The 21,131-nt window shown below is 30.3% G+C and overlaps 1 protein-coding gene across 1 annotated transcript in view; it reads right to left on the bottom strand.

Annotated features, from left to right (window-relative positions):
* The window catches only part of LOC107174198 (rhomboid-related protein 2-like), a 92,536-nt gene extending 83,664 nt beyond the window's left edge, over positions 1–8,872 (bottom strand). Inside the window, exon 1 of the mRNA XM_089225014.1 lies at positions 8,124–8,872. The gene's annotated coding sequence lies outside the window, so the exon portion shown is untranslated. The remainder of the gene's footprint in view (positions 1–8,123) is intronic.
* Positions 8,873–21,131: the final 12,259 nt, after the last annotated feature.

Raw genomic sequence — 21,131 nt, 5'->3', positions numbered from 1 at the left:
CAATTATGTACCAATAAGGTATACTATACTGGCTACTAGATGACTATTTAATATTTTTGAACTCAAAAAATAAAAATAAACTTTGACGAAGAAAATCTTAGAACCCTCCTCTAATATTTCATGATCCAACAGGACACTGAAGACTTAATCGTGATGGACAAAAGTAATGAGTAGGTAATGCCTATTTAATATTTAAGTATAAGTGTCTACTAACAACTTTTTAAGTATATTTTCATTGTGGTATAAACTATAAACCATACAATTTCATCATAATTGTCATATTTAACCACTTTTTAATTGTTATAGAATATAGATATTTTAAGTGTAAGTATACTTAAAGTTTTTGTCAATAATTATAGTTTGATAATATTTAGTACAATATAGGAACTTCAAGATTCAAAAATATAAGATGTACCTATACTAAATACTCATTAATGAAGTATACTATTCTAATACATTTTAAATTATGTAAATATGTGACCTATATGTGTCAATTGCAATAATATGACATTTTATTTTTTAAATCTAAATTTTTATATGATTGTATATATAAAAGTGTACAATACTAATAATATTATAAATTGTTAAAGATAACATTTTGTGAGCATAAAATATAATATCTTAATTGAAAATAATCATAGAACATAATTATGCGGCTATGACGTATTATTATATATACTATATAGATACAATAATACAATAATGAGATATGTGTCTGATAAAAAAATATACTTCCCGCCCCCCTAATTACATTATAAGTAAATTTTTTATAACATTCAATTAGTTTTGTAACACATTGCATCATGTTGTTATATTGTGTTACAAAACAAGTAAAACTGTAAAACGAATTTACCTAATTGTTCATTTACTTTAAAAGAAGTATTATCGTATTCATAAAATTAGAGTAATTCATTATTTTAGTGACATTGACGCCTTAAAGTAGACATAAGGCATAGTATCCATGCAGCGATAAAACATAAGTATTTTTTAGTGGTCAATCAAACGAACTAGGCCATGTTACCACTCACGTTTTCGACTATTCAAAAATAAAGCATCACGAATATACAACTTAATATTTACCAATATAAATTTCGGCTAGAATGTTTAAAGGTGCGATTGCCAATCATTTAGTTAACCTAAAATAAAGAAATTCACGTATTATGACGAGTTATTTATCTCTCTGGCGAATACTTTATGCCGTTATGGTCAGACTTTGGAAAATTATTATTTATTTTATTACTACTGCATGTGCCGACCTTATAAAAATAGAACAATCGACAGAAAAAAACTTATTTAAACCCCCTTTCCGGTTTGCTGACTTGACGTTTTTAGTTTTTACGCGATACAATTCCTATCCTTTCCTATATAATAATTAATTTGTGCCACCACTATGATCGTCACAGGAAATAAACTGCTCCACCTTTGTGCTCGTACAGGTTACGGTACCGGCTGCTGCCAGTGTTCAAGCAACGAATAATAATAAAAATAAAATCCAAATAGTCAGCTAAATAATTATTCATGTTGATTGCATTATCATCTATCGGTAGACTCATACTAAATAAATGTTTAATATATTTTATAAAATATAAATGTATTGTTATAGACCCATTCATCATAAATAGGTCTACTAAAAATATTTAGATAATTCATCAACAAAATCATTATTCATGGATACATATAAAAGTATGTTAATATATCTTGTGACTTCTATAGTTTTAATGTGTGACAGTTAACTGACCAGTGACCACTATGCATTCCTTACATACACTGCATTTTAAATGTTTTAAATGTGTTAAACTATAATTTAAAAATTTGCATTTATATTCAGTAAAGTATTTTTGTGTTATACTTAGGATTTATGTACATAAAAAAGTGTATACTTTATAGTAGGTGTATTATATAAAAGTACACAATTATAAACACACAATACACCGTTCTATTAAAAGAAAATGCATACATATTTATATTAATTCATTTCCTTAGGTTTCAGTTCTGAAGGGTAGGTACTATAGCAGGGTTAAAAAGCACATGCATCCATAGAGTGTAAGCATAAAGCATCTTGCCACACAAGGGTGGCTGGAGATGAGTCATTCTAAAACGTACTTCACCCTCGTTGAGGAATGGCGCTCATACTACAAGCGCTGCCTCACCGGAGATTTTTTTCGACTCTAAAATTACTCCCTTGGATTTGAAAATGAAACTTTTCACGTGCGTATGTTGTAAAATAATTATGTTTTGCTCGAATAACAGTTGCTTTTTATAGCATACTACGTATTAATAGATATTTTTGAAATGTATGATACTATATAAATTACTCAAACATTACTACAAACATTTTTTAATAATATTACCCGGTATCCTATAATATTTAATTAATACTATATACCTACTTAGATAAAATAGACTATTTACTTTACAATCTAAATTTTACTTATATACTGATCATCGATATGAGACGCTTTAAATCAAATATTTTTCATGTCATTAATTATGTTTTTTTTTTTTTTAGATTTTCTAATTGGACACTGCAAACTATTATAAGCAAATTAGTAATGGAATGTAAAAGTTCTCAGAATTAAAAAAAAAACTTTCCAATAATGACTGCAAACGTCAAGTGTTATAGACAGTGATTTGTCGGCTGCTTGGAACTATATAATAAACTCGGTCATTGCCAACTATTACGTGTGAACGTATAAAAAAAACTGCAAGCTTTAAATAGCAGCTTTGATCATTTTATGACGTGTAATGTATGATTTTTTTTTATTAAAATCTATATTTTATTATTTAATCGTCATTGATAAGTTATATTTGAATTTTAAATGTATTCTGCATACGAAAAACAATATGCCAAACATAGAAGATGTATCAGTCTCTATCTTATAATTTATTTATCAATATGGTAGATTGAACTTGTTTACCCAAAATATCATACATTATATTTAACTAGGTACCTATTAATATTTGATATTATTATAATATTTTATCATTATCATAATTTATGTAACAATTACTAATACTGATCATAATATAATACATTAATATACATTTATATTATATGTTCAGCGAAATTGTTATTAATTTAGTTACCTATTCATTTTTTTCTGCTAATTTTTTGTCAAACTGTTATTAGAGTTATAATTTTATTTATTTTTTTAAATATTAAGACTGTTAATGTTTAAAATATGATTCATGAATAATTTTTAAACTGTCAAAAAAACATAACAATACCTATATATTACATAATATGAGTATATGACTATAAGATGAGGCTGAGGCATTACACAATAACCATCATAACATGCAATTTAATCATTTATTAAAATATTTATAAAACGTACCATAAAATGTGTGCATAATTCATTTTTATACGACATTAGAATCATTTGAACATTTTTGTTATTTTAATATTGTGCTTGAATGCACCTAAAGAAGTATAATATATAGTACTGCAGATACCTACTATAAAATTATATATCATGCAAATATTTTTAACTTATTTAAAAGTACTTGTCATAATAGAAATCGAGTAAAAATATTTAAATACTTTTTACGATTATTCTTATGTTTTTGTGACACTTGATGTGTATATTTGTTATTTTATGTTATACACTGTTATATATGTTAAAATATTATGGTTAAGATGGAGAATCCAATTTATTCCAACACAAAGCTAATATTTACACACTTAAAAAAACAATGATTTATCTGTTTCGTAACTTATTAGCATTAGTTTGAATACAATTCTTATGCATGTAATTGCCACTGAGACGTGGTGAAGCACCAATTATTAATACAGATTAAACATTTAAAATTTAAAAACTTTTAAAAGTATAATTATATATGTAAGAAAAAAAATCGATATAGGAAATGAAAAGAATGGGGTTTGATATATAATACAGTTTCGTTGAAAAAAAATAAATAAAGTAAAAAGACACATAGCACAAGCATATCATATTATACATTTATACCATTTCGGCATTACCTACTATAGGTAATATACTACGATATATTTACGATATATTCTGTATCATGCCATAGACAGTAGACGGTAAGCTTGAATGGCTATCGACTTTGTGAGGGTTGACTGAATGCTTTAGCCTTTAAGGAATCCAATAACTCCCTAACACATTCGCAATAACAAGTTTTATACAATAGGGGAAACTGAACAATACCTAATATATCCTAATATGTTATATGACTATGACTATAAAACAACGCTCGGCTATTACAACTATTCAAGTCATTCATTACTAGGAAACAGCTGCTGCCTGCTGTCAATTGATTGATGATGAGAACATTTTGGATTATAATACAAATTTAAAAAAAAACGACAAAAGATGTGCGTAAACAAATAAAATATATATTACTAATTTAGGTTGGTGTGTATAATCAAGAGTCCTTTAATTTATTTCATGCGTGACGTATAATATTTGTATGATAAATAATAATACTTGAAAGTCTACGGTATGAAAATTAAAACATTTTAAATGAAACTGCAGTATTAATGTATTATTTATAGATTCAATATAAGCTACAGAACTTGGTACTTTTTCTATTCAAAAACAAAATGACAAATTTATTTTGATTCCTATAGTCATCAGTGATTTTAATCATTGAAGTATAAAACACAGTTAAAATAAAATATTTTCCTTGCATTAATGTACAATGCCAGCAGAATTGTATAACAGATTTTTCAATTTGATGAAATGAATTATTTCACTATATCTTTTTTTATCAAGGATATATATTTTATTTCCAATATAAACATTCTGTTGTGATTTGAGGAACAAATTTGAAAGTTTAGACATGAAATCGAGGTTTCGAGGTATTCCTTTGAGCTTTGGGAGTAATACGTGCTGTTCTGTTGCTTATTTCGTCCTACTACGGCGTGCCTTATTACAGAACTGTCCAGTATATTACCAACCCATTTTGAGATGTTGTTTGGGGAGTTCAAATTTTTAAAATGGAACGTAAAGGTAAAGAGTAAAGAGTGAGTGCAATGACTAGTCAATTGCTTGACCTAGTTTAATATTTATATGAAATTAGGTATTTTGCATATTATATTATTAATAATTATCTATTGAAATAAAAAAGTTGTTCTTATACATAATCTTTTGAATTTTGTACAAACTTATTGTAGGTACTACTTATTTGTTTTTTTTTTTTTTTAGACTCGACTGAGATCCAATATGTATACATGAATTCACGGTCAAACCAACACTTTCCGCGACACGTAATGTACTACTTTTGGGTAATTGCATCCTGTCCGATAAACAAGAGAGGGTGACCGCATTTTATGTTTCACATCCATGGATGTTATTACAAATAGTTGAATGCGCGATGTATAAAAAAAAAATCATTGACTATTATTCAGAGAGTGGCTTTTGTTATCCCCCCTTAACACTCCTTTCATTTCACTTTTAATCTATCGTTCGGTCACGTAGTGTTAAAGGACATGGTACATTGGTATCGCCCTAATAACCCAACAACAATTTAATATTAGACAATATTACAGTTAACTTCCTAAACAGTCAGTCGGATTTAATCTCTTACGAGAGTTAACAGGAATGCCCTATTATTTGTATATAGTATTCAAGGACAACAGGGCTGTGAAAACGTATTTACATTTAAAAAATTTCGTTTAAAAATATCACTCAGAAAAAAAATCATAATCTACTTTTTGAGCAGGTACTTGAGAATTTATATTTATTAATTATTTACACTACACATATATATCATAGCAAAGATTCAATTTTGAATAAGTATTCATTCTAAGGAAATAATCTTTTTGCAAAAGAATAATCGTTTAGACATATAAAATGTTTTATAACTAAAGGTTGGCTTGTTGCCATAGTATACAAACCTTGGCATAAAATACAAATTTAACAAATGTAAATGATAAATACATAATGAAACGCTTCATATTTGTATAATTTAAGTTTTATTTGATATTTTCGGTATGCCATAGCTGATTCATTATTCTGAACATTTAAATACTTGGATAGTAGTATTATAGTATTGTATATTTGTATAATACATTTATGTTACTTAATGTATTATATATTAAATTGTCTTTATAATATTACAAGTATTAATTATAAATCTGTGATTTTAGAATCTAAATTTCTCATTAGTCATTAAAAATGTTCAAATCGACGTTTATATATGACATATTTACATATTAACATGTCAAATTTAGATATTAAGAGAACCAAAAACTACTTAAACGAATTCAGAATATTCTTCGATTTTAAAAAGTACCAGGCACCAATATTTGTTTAATACAATTAAAATTGACAAATCGTTGAAAGAAAAAATATCTGAAACAAAATTTTAGTAAATGATTCAATCGTATGTATAAAAAACAATTTTCAAAAATATTATAGGTATAGAAATATTTTCAACTTTAGGAGCTGTACGTTCAATCAAACTTTCTTGCGTGGCCTGTGCTCATTATGGTGGCTGCTACAACACGACGATTATAAATTGAATGTAATTATTTAAACAGACGATATTTCCAGAAATGAAAAATTATATACACTCGCCTAATAAAAACTTATTATATAAGGTAAATTATGAGTCACGTGTTTTGTAAGTAAAAAATGATAGTTTAATGTTCCCATTTCTCGAGTTTTCGATTTGGCAGGTACCTATGCTATGACAAACGCAGTAATAAATAATTATTATGAAAAGTTAATTCCCATACAGCATATTATATACTTTCTTAAAGTAAATGATCGAAATGAAAAAAGCATAGTTTTCAACGCTGTCAGTGCTCTATTAATCAAATAACGGATTAAAGAAAAAACCTCGACCACCAAAATCGTACAAAAAGTATTTTTTATTCGCTTTAAAATCAACGAAGTCTATCGTAAAAACAAACACAAATCGTTAACTTATGCGTACGACAAAAATAATATAAAATATACTGGCACGGTCATAATCGTAGTATGAAATATGAGCGGTAGTCAGGTATACAATCCTAATAGGGGCGCCATTTGGGGGGAGCAGGGTGTGCAAGTGCAACTTTATGGTTTAGGTCATAAACTGCTTTTAATGATTGATTTGTATTTTCTATTTTTATTTATATTCTAATTTCAAAAATAGGTACCTAACTATTAATTAAATTTATGCGTTAAAAAATTTCAAAATAGTAATAGTTGAATGGTAAGATATCTAGTACCTAAAATATTAATATTTAATTTATTAATTTGTAATATTTTATGTATGAAAGCCAAATGTTTTTTGATATTAAAAATTGTATAGAAAAAATACGATGAGAAACGTTTTATTGACAATTGGCCTGGCGGTGGGAAAAAATTGGCCTCTTTAATTGCATGCACACCCTTAAAAAAAACTGAAGTGGCGTCCCGGAATCCTATACAGATGAAAATCGCTTTATACGAAATATTTATATGATTATATGGTGTAACAACGTGTAATTGAACATTGTAATATTTTAGAGGCAGTAAATTTCAAGGGTGGTGAAAATATATTTCATAGCACACATTACCTACTTCTAACCCGTAAAATATATAATTAAAAAAATGCATACATCATTGATAAACCATTTCATTGGGAATCAAAAAATGACGTAACGACTATAATCTTATGTAAACAGAAAATTATATTGACCAATATCTTAACCATGTTCAATCCTTTCGTACAAAACTGCCATTCGCATGATTCGCAGGCATACCGTAAAATTGCACTAATGTAGTATTTTTTTATTCCATAGAAAAGTGATCTAAGCACTAAATTATAATTTTAATTCTACATGCATAATATTATTGGCATGCGTTTTTTTTTAAATGTAAAATTTTGTATTTATATTAAAATCGGAGTGGAGTTTCCACATGGAAATAAGTTGAAGGACTACACGGCATGGAACGCAAAACATTTTCATTATTGTAAAATGGGATCAGTGGATCACCTTAGGAGCTCAATGAACCCAAAGAAGAAGAAAAATACGATTATATAACAGTGTTTTTTAATGTAACGCTCGTCAATGAAATACTATATTAATTTGATAATATTTTGAAACGCGCAAGAGTGTGGAAAGCGGGAGGGAACAACAAAATTATCATCTAGTGGATATAATATAAGGTAGAAGAATAATTTACCCGCAGGCCCAATCCGAAGCAGAGACAACCGGTTACTAAATAATATTATAAAATATTAAATAATATATTGTTGTGGCAAGTGGAAGAACGTGAACGCCTGCCTCAAAAGCCGTGTGTTCTTTATTGAGCGACTTCAACACGGTCGGGACACTCGCGCGCTAAACGTGTTCGGGTATATAATGTCCGGCGACACGGTCGGCATTACGAATAATAATTGTGATGAAATCAATAATATATTAACAGTAAAAATAATATTAAATTAATAACAACAATATTTTTATAGAGAAAATATCGACGGTATCGCGACTACGTACATCGTGAAACCGCTCGACGAACGTTGGGCACGGACGAGCACATCGCACTGTCGCAGTACACGCACCACGCGCGCGCGTCACTGGCGCGTTGTATAATATTCGAAACGCTTTGAACTGCTGCTGCCGGGGAGGCGCCGCGTGCGCGTGAGAAATGGAGGGGCCGGTGGACGGGCAAAGGTCAATAGTGTTGTGATCGCGTCGCGCGAACCGCGTGCAGACACGTGGGATGCGAAAGCGCACGCGCGCGCACTGCACTAAATAGTTTGTCAGACGAACGTGCCGATGGCAAGAATGTTTCGGCGCGGCGCACGTGCGATCCGCGGCCGCAACCTGTGCACGGTATATTGTGATAACAAGCAATAATAATATTGCAACGTTGTTACGCCGTTTTGCTATATAGCGCGCACACGCACCAAACACGACAGACGCGTCAACCGGACGGGCACTGACTGAGAGACGAGACAGTGAGACGCGATAACCGATCACCGCTCGCTGCTGCAGTCGTCGGCGTCATCGCGTGTGATGCTGTCGGCCGTCATGCACACTGCGTCAAGTTACTCGGACAGGAGCCGGGAGGCTATTTTATTGAAAGCATTATGCACGCGCCAAATTCCCCTCTCCTCCTTTGACGCTCGTTGCAGTCGTATATGCATCACGTCCCGCTGCGACGGTGTTCCGCCGCAGCACTTGTACGTGAGCGCGTTGCATTTCTCATCTGCAACCCCCGTGGGGGTGGGTGACTCTCGGCGTGTAATCCCCGACGGGGATAAAGTCGTATAATGGTACATATTATGATTATTTTTGTTATTATTTATTTATTTACGACGACGCATCGGACGTAAAAATAAAAACGACTTTGCCGCGAGAGGGAGAGACATTGAGAGAGATTGGTCGCGACTCGTACGCAGTAATATATATGATATAATATATTATGGCATTACGCGCACCCTTCTCGGCTGAAACTGCACACATAATACTATACATTATTATATTATACCAAATCGGTCAGCCACAGCTGAATTTTCATTTGTTGTAACGAGTATTTTCGGTCGTCGGGAAAAGTTTATATCGATCGCACATAACATCATAAATAGCTTATAAATATGGCCTAGTGATGCGAGGATAGTTGCTATGCATGCCTATAATATGATACATGTATAGGTGAATTAAAAATAATATATCAGAGAGGGAAAAAAGTATCCAATTATCTAGAAAATCTCTTTTTCATTGTAGCACAAAAGTATGTATACATGTATAATAATAGGTTTAAGGTTTTTTTTTCTGTTTATTGAAAACGTGAAATTACTCAATTATTACTTTAAACAGACACATTCAAATTTTATAACGTTTTACCCTCGTGCCTCGTGCGTAGTATTTTATTGACATATTGTGAACTTCAAATATGTGGGTCAGTATTTATTTACAGATATCTTTTTAGTATAGGTAGGTACTCCATTATTTCAGAAAAGAAGACATCAGTCATATTTTAAAGTAATGCTTGGGGTATATTGTTCTAGTGAACAACATTTGATACATTGAGAATTGTTATAAAAAGTAATTATTCGGTCATTAGTCAATTATTTGAAAATCATGAACAAGGTTCAAGACTACAGTGTTTTGTGTTTTATAATATACATCCGATGCCACTATTCCATATAAAAGTAGCTAATGCTTGAAAATCATTAGGTATTAGGTTAGGTTACCAATATTCCATTTCAAAATATTATTCGTTAAACTACATGTATGGTGCGTACTGCGTAGTTTCGTTCATACAATAGCTGAGGAGTAGTCGGACTGAAATATGATATTGTGAAATTAATAAAATTCTAGAGACAAGATTTAATAGACACAGATAATTATTATTCCATTCTACCTATCTTTCAAAACTACCTTTATTAGTTATACTTTTAACATTCCAATTTACACGATGACAATTGTTTATGTTGTATAAAAATTTAGCTCGTAGATTGAAAATTAAATTTAAATTTACTAAACTGATTATAGTTACAAAGTTTAGATTCTTGAATTAGAAATGTATTTATAAAGAAAATATATAATAATATAATATGTTTACCTATGTATCCTAATAAAAATAAAATTTCATTTAAATGACCCTCTACTCTGATACACACAGATGATATACTATAATAATTATTATACAGCCCGATACAAGATATAAATACTTAAGTATCATTGAAAAATAGGTATTTAAAACTAATTGGCATAAAAGTTATTATTGCCGTCTAAATATTACAATAATTATACAGTTTTAACTTTTAATATTAAAATCGTCATAGTTTTAATATATATTTTTATTTTTATACGAAAATAAATATAGATAAAAGCAAATTATAATGATAATTTGCTTTTAGTCAATATGTTTAGAATTTTCTCAATGGCATGACAAAATTCTATGACTTTTAAGAAAACTGCAATCATGTTTCGTAAGATTTAAGAGAGTACCTATATAGTATATTGTATATACCTATTATATTGAACTATAACTAGACGAACATAATTACTTTCGTTCGTCAGCGTGAAAAGAAAGATGTCATGACTCATGAAAGAAAAGTTATCATAAGATTTCACAAACAAAATATACTAAAAAAAAAAAACAAATTACTAACTTAGATGAAAATAATTATTTACAAAACTTGTTAAAGAAAACTCATCATTAGTTACAGTAATTTCAAAGATGATATTTTCAAAGAATAATTATTCTACCATGAAAATTTAAAAAAAAGGAAAGTACCTAATAGGAAACTGTTCTGTTGCAAGTAGGAGGCAAGGGTACTTCATGCCTCGTCATTTAGAGTCAACAGAGAATCACTGTAATGGATGCGTTAAATTTGAACTTAAATGATAAATCATATTGCATACGAAAAACGATTCTAAACTGAGATGGTTCATAACTCGTATAGGTATCGGTCTATAATATTATTATACTATAGGTAATTATATGATATTATATAGTTATTTATTTATATTTGTATTAATCATAGTCTATATTGATTTATATTATTATTACCAATCGACAATGTTGTAGAAAATACTTTTTTAAAAGTATTTAAGCTGCAATTACTTAATTAGCTGCAAATACTTTTAAAACAAAGTATTTACAATACCATCCAAATATTATTTATAGTAAAGTAGATATACTTTAGTGATACTCGAATAATCTTCAATTACAAAAAAAATCTTTTTAGTTCTAAAATTATTTATGTTTATCAAAAATTTGTTCATTACGTCTTAACAACATGATTTGTTCAATAATAAAAATTCTGATCAATCATAATAGTTTTTTTGTGATAGTTGCAACTTGCTCCACTAATAATGAAAACTCTATAGAGACTAGAGATCTTTATATAATATTTGAATATGAAATTAATGTATTTCAATATTTAAAAAATGTATCAAAATGAGGATGGAACAGGACATGCCCCGCCTCGACGCCTTCCAATATAATGTATAGACAATAGACTTATAGTGAATTAATTTTTTTGATTTATAATATAAATAAACTATATTTATAAACCATATTTATTATATATTTAAGCGAACCGAAGTTAATATAATAACCTTTAGCTTGTCCAATATTATGATGTGTCAACATTTTCAGATAAATTATCCACTACATAATGTTTATAGTTAAAAAAAAGCGGGTAAGTCGTGTATGTCGCTCTGCTGTACAGTAGGTTACAAGTGGGTTACTGTAATGGATGGAATTAAATTTGAATCCAATGATATTATATCATTGTATACGAAAAACGATTCTGAGCGAAGACGGTTTATCTGTCTGGGATATATTATAGATTATTAAAAATTATCAAATCTTAGATTTAAAAAGAAAATTTTTTATGAATTTCTAGTTTGAAATAATTTGCGAATTTTCGTGATTTTTACATATGTTGTCAAAATTCAAACTTTGAATGCTTAAAAAAAAAATTGTGACTACGCATTTCTTTTATTTTTCAATTTTTATTCTAAAAATATATTATGAGTCTTGTATTAAATTTTCAAATCTTAGAATTAAAAAGGAAAACTTTTATGAATTTCTATCTAAGATAATTTGAACATTGCCGTAATTTTTACGTATTTAGTCAAAATTTGAACTTTAAATGCTTATAAAAAAAATTGTGACTTTATATTTCTTTTATTTTTCAATTGCTATTGTAAAAATATATAATGAGCCTTGTATTAAATTTTCAAATCTTAGATATAAAAGGAAATTTTTTTATGAATTTCTAGCATAAAATAATTTACGAATTTTCGTGATTTTTACATAATATGTTGTAAAAATTCAAACTTTGAATGCTTATAAAAAAAAATCGTGCCTACGAATTTTTAATATTTTTTAACTTCTATTGTTACAATGTGTTAGAAGCCTTGTATTAAATTTTCAAGCTTTTCTACCAAACAAATAAATTTTTATCGATATTTATAGAAAAAAAAACTAAAAAAGTTGAAAAATTAAAATGTCAGTAAACAGCTCAAAACAAATCTAAATATTTTGAAAATTGTATCAAATATATAAAACGCCTATATAAACATTCAGTCAAAATTTCAAGTATCTGCGGTAATTTGTTTTAGAGTTACACCAAAATAAGGAAATCGCTAAAAGTGAAAATCCAATGTTGTAAAAATTTAAATTTCAAATGCTCATAAAAATTTAATTTGAATTTCCAGTGGAATTTTTATTTGTGATAAAGATTGAAAAACTTTTAAGGAATCTTGTATTAAATTTTCAAATCTTAAATTTAAAAAGAAATTTTTTTATGAGTTTCTAGTTTAAAATTATTTGCAAATTTTTGTGATTTTTACGTATTTTGTCAAAATTCAAAATTTGAATGCTTATAAAAAAAATTGTGACAATGAATTTCTTTTATTTTTCAACTGCTATTGTAACAATATGTTAAGAGCATTGTATTAAATTTCCAAGCTTTTCTGCCTAACAAATAAATTTTTATCGATATTAATTAAAAAAAAACTAATAATGATCGAAAATTTGAAATGCCTTTGAATAGTTCAACTTAAGTCGAAATTTTTTGAAAATTCAAATCCAAAATCGATTTTGTCGAAAAATGAGTGTACGTAAAATTTCCCGTTTTTCCCTTAATTTTTAGTTTGTTTTTCTCAATTATTTAGAAAAGTATTAAGAATTTTTTACTTTTGACCCCCCAAAGTACCAACTAGATTCACTTTCTGATCGAACGAGGTACTGAAGTCAAAAATCGAAGCATTTTTACTGCCCCAAAACGTGATGACAGACACAAAAAAAAACACACATCATGGTAAAACCAATACATTCATCGCTCCGCTCAGAATCTAAAAAGGAGTTCTTATTTGAAAAAAAAAAGTTTATATCTCTTAAGTCCACCGGAAACTCTTAAAGTATAGTCCAAAAAATCTCAAGTTCATCGATTAAAAATTATTAAAAACGAGGCTGTTATACTTAACAAATACTTAAAAATTAAACTCTAAAACTTAAAATTTGTTTGGTGTAGGTACATTGAACGGACAGAGGCAAAGGCTAATGTAAACTTTTCACAAATATATTTATCATTTTTATTTAAGGTATACATACAACAATTTATTTTCTCATTTACCCAATACAATCAATGTAATTTTTATTATTTCTCAATTTACGAGTATATTCAAACATTTCAAACACAAATTTATTATTTTTGTGAGAACCACACCCTGCAGTATTGTTTGCGTGTTATCGGTGTTTTAAAACCTAGTAATAATAAAGAACGCAAAACTGTCATACTTAATTTAATTAAATATTTGTATTTTTTTTAACTATAAAATGCCGAACAGGGTACAAAAATCGGCGATTCGGGCGTTGTTTTATTTTATCCATCTTGACATAGGATACTGACATAGACGCATAGTGCCCATGACCCATTTTGGAATACCTAAAAATAATTTATTATTGTTGAACGTTTGAAAATAATGTTATAAATAATTATCACTAGGCATAGAGCATATACTATAAGATCTTACGCAGTCAAACAGCAACACTTATTGTTGCTGAATATTTCAATTCTAATTTTTCATGTTTTTCAATTTTCATATGAAATTATTTTCTAACGAACTTCAAAACTATTCTAGATAGTTAAAGGCAGCGTTAAGAAAAATTTTTGCAAAAAAAAAAATCCTAAAATGTTTTATTTAACTATTATATTTAAGGAGAATAGTTTTTAAAGTGTAAAATATGTTTCTTACATTCTATAATGTAAAAAGGAGCATATTATATTTATTATGTTTAGCCAAGGCTTTACCTCTCATGCGTTTGACGTACAATTTACCTTACCTTTTAATGGGCAACGGAAAAATATATGGTAGAATAATGTTTTTTGCCCTATGGTTTCACCTGATTACTGCACTTGTATCCAAATCGGACAGAGTGCAAGCGCATGGCTGCATCCCCGTTCGCACGCCTGTGAACTGCATATTTATTCACAAACGCAAAGTAAAGCTATAAATTATCCAGTGTATGGAGAGGAGTTGGTATCATTAATAATATATCTGATTTGAATTGAGAAACATATAAAAATTGATGATTCAAAAATAAAACTCATAGTGTATAATAATCATCAGGGTAAAACACATATCGGGTGGTGAGGTTTGATAAAATTTCATAATCTTATACTACTGTTGTACCACTGTACCTAACAATATTATTGATAAGTATAATGTTATTATTATTGGTTTCGTGGGGAAGTCAAGTGTTAACCCTTCGCGGCGAAATGATCGCGGTGAATAGGCAGCGGCGAAATGTCCGGGTTCGCCACGTGTACGAGTATATAGTATGACACACATTTTTTCATCAGTTCGTCCGGTGACTTTTGTTAAACGCCGTGACGATCGCCTACAGATAATAAATCTTTATGAAACAGTGCGCCATCAACGGAATGGTGGTGTAAATATTGTTAGTAATTTTGCCCATTTTGGAGTAATATAAGGTTGCAGTCGTTCCAGGCGGGCAAACTGCATCGTAACTGTTAATACTGTAATAACGATGTAATGTCGCGACGACATACAACACACGTTACAAAGGTAACAATAGATGAATCGTTATTCGGTAGTACCTATGCCGCATGAGGATAGTGACGATACGGTAACGGATAACCATAAGAATAGGAAAGCCAAACCGGCCAGTGTTTAATCCACGAGACAACCAGCAACTGCCATACCACAACACGAACATTTTGACATGTATAAAAACGATCTGTCATCCTGTTCTCCGATGACGGGTGTCCTCAACGTTGTACACACAAGAATCAACGATAAAGACAACGAACGATAATATAGTAATAACCGGTCAAATGTTATTAAACAATATTGTGCAGACTGTACTGAGAAATTATAACTGTGCAGAAATAAAATGTCACTGCGAAAATGTCTCATCAGACCAGCGTAACAGTAAAGATCATAAATAATCAAAAATAATAACAAACACCGTATATTTAACGGTCTACGGGTAAACACAAACAACGGTCAGTATCTCCGAGTACTGTAATGTCTGTAATGACTGCGGCGTATTCCGTCTTGAGATGTTGATAGTCTCGGAGACGGCACGACGGACGTGAGCGATTTATATTGACTATTGTGCGTCATATAAATATATCTAACATATAACAATGCTATGTGGTTCATCGGTACAATAATTACACGGCAAACGACGTTCGTACCGGCGCGATGAGTATTATCGCGCACAATTTTGCGCGCACAAAATTCGCGCTGAAACGACAATGAATAGAACAGACGACAAGACCTGCAGATATTATGTACCAGACAGACCAGATAGTATCCGCGATAACGTGAACAAGGGCTGTCTACAAATGGCACTTAACGCGTCACTAAAGTCGTACAATATCGACGTATAAGCGACACTACGTTTATAGGATGTGTCGTATACGCTCCTCTCATTTCATATAGTGCGTATACCTCTATTCGACCCTTGAGTAACCAAAAGACCATAAATTAACCAGTTACATGCAGATCAGATTGAAAGAATACAATTAACGTAGGCCTACCACATATGCGCAACTAGTGGCCAAACGCCGGGGGGGGGGGGGGGTGTGCTAAAATTATGTAGATGAAACAGGTCCGTGGGGGCTATGCCTCCACACCCCTAATTACCATTCTTCAATCTTATAATATTACTATAACCAATCTTAAATGCCCTGTAAAAACATAAGCACACTAATATTTAAGGATTTAAACAGTAGTATACCTCATAAATACATTAGGTATATTACCCTTTTTTTTTCCAGTTTTGAACCGATGACGCCGCGGGAACTGCTTTCGCATTGCTTCTGCGGCGCAAGTATATTACCTATATATTCATATAATAACCTAGTATAAACACTATAAACAGATAAAAATGTCAATGTTACATAACTAATATTTAATACAATCATATTATATAACTATAATCATCATAAATAATTTGTGTTTCCACCAAAAACGCCAAATAAAAAACAATCTTACGTATAATATATCTTGAAGACATTTTGCCGGTTCTCTGATTTCTACGCTGTTCATTTTTTTCCAATTGAAAGAAAAACAAGTACATTTCAAATAACTGATCATAGTCTATTTTCATTTTTTCTAGCGCAATTTGGTATGTGTAATCGATTTATGTAAATTACATATTATTTTCAAATTACTTCATATTTTGTTAAGTACCTACAGCGGCTAACATTGTTTTAGAACAAATCACAAAATTATATATTTTATATTATTATAATTTTTAATAAATACATAGGTACAAAAACTTCCGCCCCTATAAATTTGCCACCAGGGAAAATTGCCCCCTTCCCCCCCCTAGTTATGCCATCTAAATCCACCAACTTTCAACGCTTTAATTTTTTTTAAATTTCAACTCATTAAATCCTCAACGACCATATAAATTAATCGGTTACAGATCGATTTCAGGGAGTGCGGGAGAATTTTTTTTTTAAAGACTGGAAACACTTTTATTAATAATCAGAAACAATACAAAAATTAAATACACTTATGATATTTAGTCCATACTTTGACAGTCACTTCATACGCACAATCGTCGTACTCACGCTAAAAACACTCAGTGTGAACCTACCCCTTGCCTGCTTGTGCGTTGTGCGGCGATGTTAGGTGTTATATACGCAAAACATATTTTCAGCTCAGAACATTTTGCTTCATTGGCCTGACCTTTTTTAATATCAAACTATTCCCACCGTATATTTTTAATGACATTTATTTATAAAATTTTCTACCAGCATACGACAAATAGCATTAAAACGGTTTTAAATTCTTAAGCTACATAGTGCGAGCGTCTTAATTTCTAAAACCGATTTAATTTCAAACTGTTTTAACACCGTCATATAAACGTAGTTGATTCCGATGTATGCAAAAGACGAATAATTGACGCACGATACTTTTACTAATACCAATTATAGGTTTTTAAGTCATCGTTTGGAAAAATTACCTCGTCGACCACACGATACTTCTCATACGTTGGCTACGCTTCATATTGTCATCGAATGAAACTTTGTGTGAACTTAATATAAGTTAAAGGACAAATTACAAAAAATCATTTTTTATACACCGATAGTAAACAAAAATAATAATTATGTTGGAATGAATCCAATTACAGATGATACGAAAGAAATCTGCGAAGAACAAAGAGTAAAAAATAGGTATATGATTCATCCACTATACTAATTCCATCAGCGAGACAGCGTAATCAATAAGAATTGTAATTATTGCAGGCTATCGCTGTATAATAATATTCCAGTTTATTGAATTAACAGGTAGTGGTAGTATATATCACTATACTGAAGATGTGTGTGTGTGTGTGTGTGTGTGAGTTTCATACGCACAATCGTCGTACGGAATGCTCACGCTAAAAACACTCAGCGTGAACCGACCCCTTCCCTGCTTGTGCGTTGTGCGGCATTGTTATGTTATATACGCAAAACATATTGTCAGCTCAGAACATTTTGCTTCATTGGCCTGACCTTTCTTAATATTGAACTATTCCCACCATTTTCACAACTTAGTAACTTACTACACCATTCTCTACTCCTTACGTTACAAATTTTTCCCTTCATTCAGACTTAAAAAGTTAAAACTAAAAACAATAGCTGAGGAATCCAAATGTTTCTATAAAAGATTCTTTAACCACCTAAACATTCATTTGAATTCACTTATCAAAAAATTGGCCTCGGCTACCATACCAATAGTAATCCCCCAAGACGCCTAAAGCGCAAGTGGTGTCGTGATTTGTTATATTTATATATAAAATAAAAAAATCATTAAGTAAATAATTACGTAACCATAGAAAGTGTCATCAATGGGTGGCTCCTTTTAACAAAACAAAATTTGTGAGTTTCATACGCACAATCGTCGTACGGAATGCTCACGCTAAAAACACTCAGCGTGAACCGACCCCTTGCATGCTTGTGCGTTGTACGCCTTCAGATATTATTAGCGTGAAAAATAAGAAACAAGACGCACCGTGACTTATTGGCTGAAGTATGACACTCGGAATCAACAAAAGAAAAACGCAAAATGGAGTATAGTGAGGATACCTACGGCATGCTTGGATGACATCAGGGACAACTGGCTCTAAAAGGCCTACCGCGGTGAATTTTAATTTAAAAACGCCCTCAGGCCGAAAGTTATTCTTCATTTACCTAATTTATATACTCGATAATATTTTGTCATTGGCCATTCTATATATTATACCATACCAATTACCAGTGATACCCATGAATCTAGTGTATTTAGCCATGGGTTAAGGTTTAATATATACCTAATAATATCATGCACGTACACATTTTTTTGTTATTCTAAGTACAATAATAATAAAACCCATAATATTGTCATATTGATATGTGCCTATAATTTTTAAAATACAGTCTTTTAATCAACCAAACTTCGATTTCCTATATATCACAATTCACTACATCATAATAATTGACTATTTTATCAACCCAATATTTATGGATTAAATGTTTTTTAAGTTAATATACAAATAAATTAAAGTAAAACTAAGTATAATATTATCAATCATGTTTATCGTTTGACTTTTTACTTATAATTTTTAACAATTTTGTCGGAAGATATAGGCCACTAAATTGCTTATAAACTGTACATATTAATCGTACTAGGTAATCACTATCTTAACGCTAGGTAGGTAACAGTATAATTGATAATAATGAAATTGGACGAGCAGTCATAAAAGATTTTAACTTGTTTAATTTTATATAGGCACTATACCGATCAATAATAGCTTGTAATCTTATTGACGACTTTTTTGTCTCATCACCACTTTTACATTTTTTAGTTTTAAATTTTATTTGACATGTTTTTAAATGTACCTATAATTGATTACGCCTTCAATTTAAGCCAGTCCAACCCTGGCTAAAGTGCGATAACAATTAATGTCATCACTCGTTAAGGGGTGTGGTCGTGGTTCGGTGAGAAAACAAATATGGAACGGCGACAGCAAACGAACGTAACGTACAAATTGATAATTGAATAATTATTATTTTATAATATGAATTATTCAATATTTCAATGAAACATCAAGGATGAAACGCGTTTCAAAACAATACGTAAATTCATATAAAATATTGTTTATAACCATGTATACCTAGTTGTTATTTCATTTCCACTTCATTCAACAAGACGTGAAGCTGAGTTTAATTTCCATCACACGACCTTGTTTAAGTTGTTTAAGATTAAAGGCATATATATACAATAAACTTATAAGTGATTATGATTATTCGTAAACAAAAATATCTTATGAACACATGTTTTATTAAAACTAAACGAATATTTAATAACACCGATATTTAGATAATGCCATAATAAAATATAATGGTTAACTATTATTTTGGTAAACCGTGCCAACGAATCTATCGTGATTATAATGCTAAAGGGTAGCTCACACATGCGTTTTTGTGAAAAAATAATATTTTTGTTATTTATTTAAATGGTCGTCGTGTCGAAAACCTAATATTTATATTTTATACAACCATTATGATAAGTAAAAAAATGTTTGGCACAAGCAACGGCGGCGGGATAGTCAGTATTATATAAATATAAATATCATATGCAGTGTGATATGCACCGCGTAGTCGGCATACATATAGAGATATCAATATATCTCTATCGAGCGGCCACCACATATTATACACGGAAAAAAATAACTCTGTGAGTTTTAACAAAACAGTAGTTACATTATAACTATTTAAAAAATAGAACAAAAAAAATGTATAACATACCTAAGTGAATAAGAACACCAACAAAATTGCCTATAGGCTATATATGTGAGACGTGACGCCGCAGACAGACATAATCGTCTATAAGCACACCTGATGGATATACGTTGGATATTGTTTGTGCTTATTACCCGCCGCGCGTGTGGCCGCATCACACATTATTTGTAATATTTTTCATTATTGATTAATGTATGTAAGCATTACTGTCACTCTGTCCGGAAGCGGTCCGTCTTCGCCAGCGATATTATACTTTTGTGTAGAGTTGCTCGTTGTTTGCGGAATCATCAATAAAATACCATTTGTACGTCGGATCGGGACCGGGTGCTATACCGTACGCCGACTATCACTCATTATTTTGTGCGGATCTCCACATCTCGCGGCTTATAGGCGTATACTCGCCGTGAGAAAATTAA

This window comes from Diuraphis noxia, unplaced genomic scaffold, assembly GCF_037042655.1.
Source record: "Diuraphis noxia isolate RWA-SAM2 unplaced genomic scaffold, SU_Dnox_SAM2 contig0003, whole genome shotgun sequence".
Lineage (NCBI taxonomy): Eukaryota > Metazoa > Arthropoda > Insecta > Hemiptera > Aphididae > Diuraphis > Diuraphis noxia.
The sequence above is the reverse complement of the archived record's forward strand: the minus strand, read 5'-3'. Positions and strand labels throughout refer to the sequence as shown.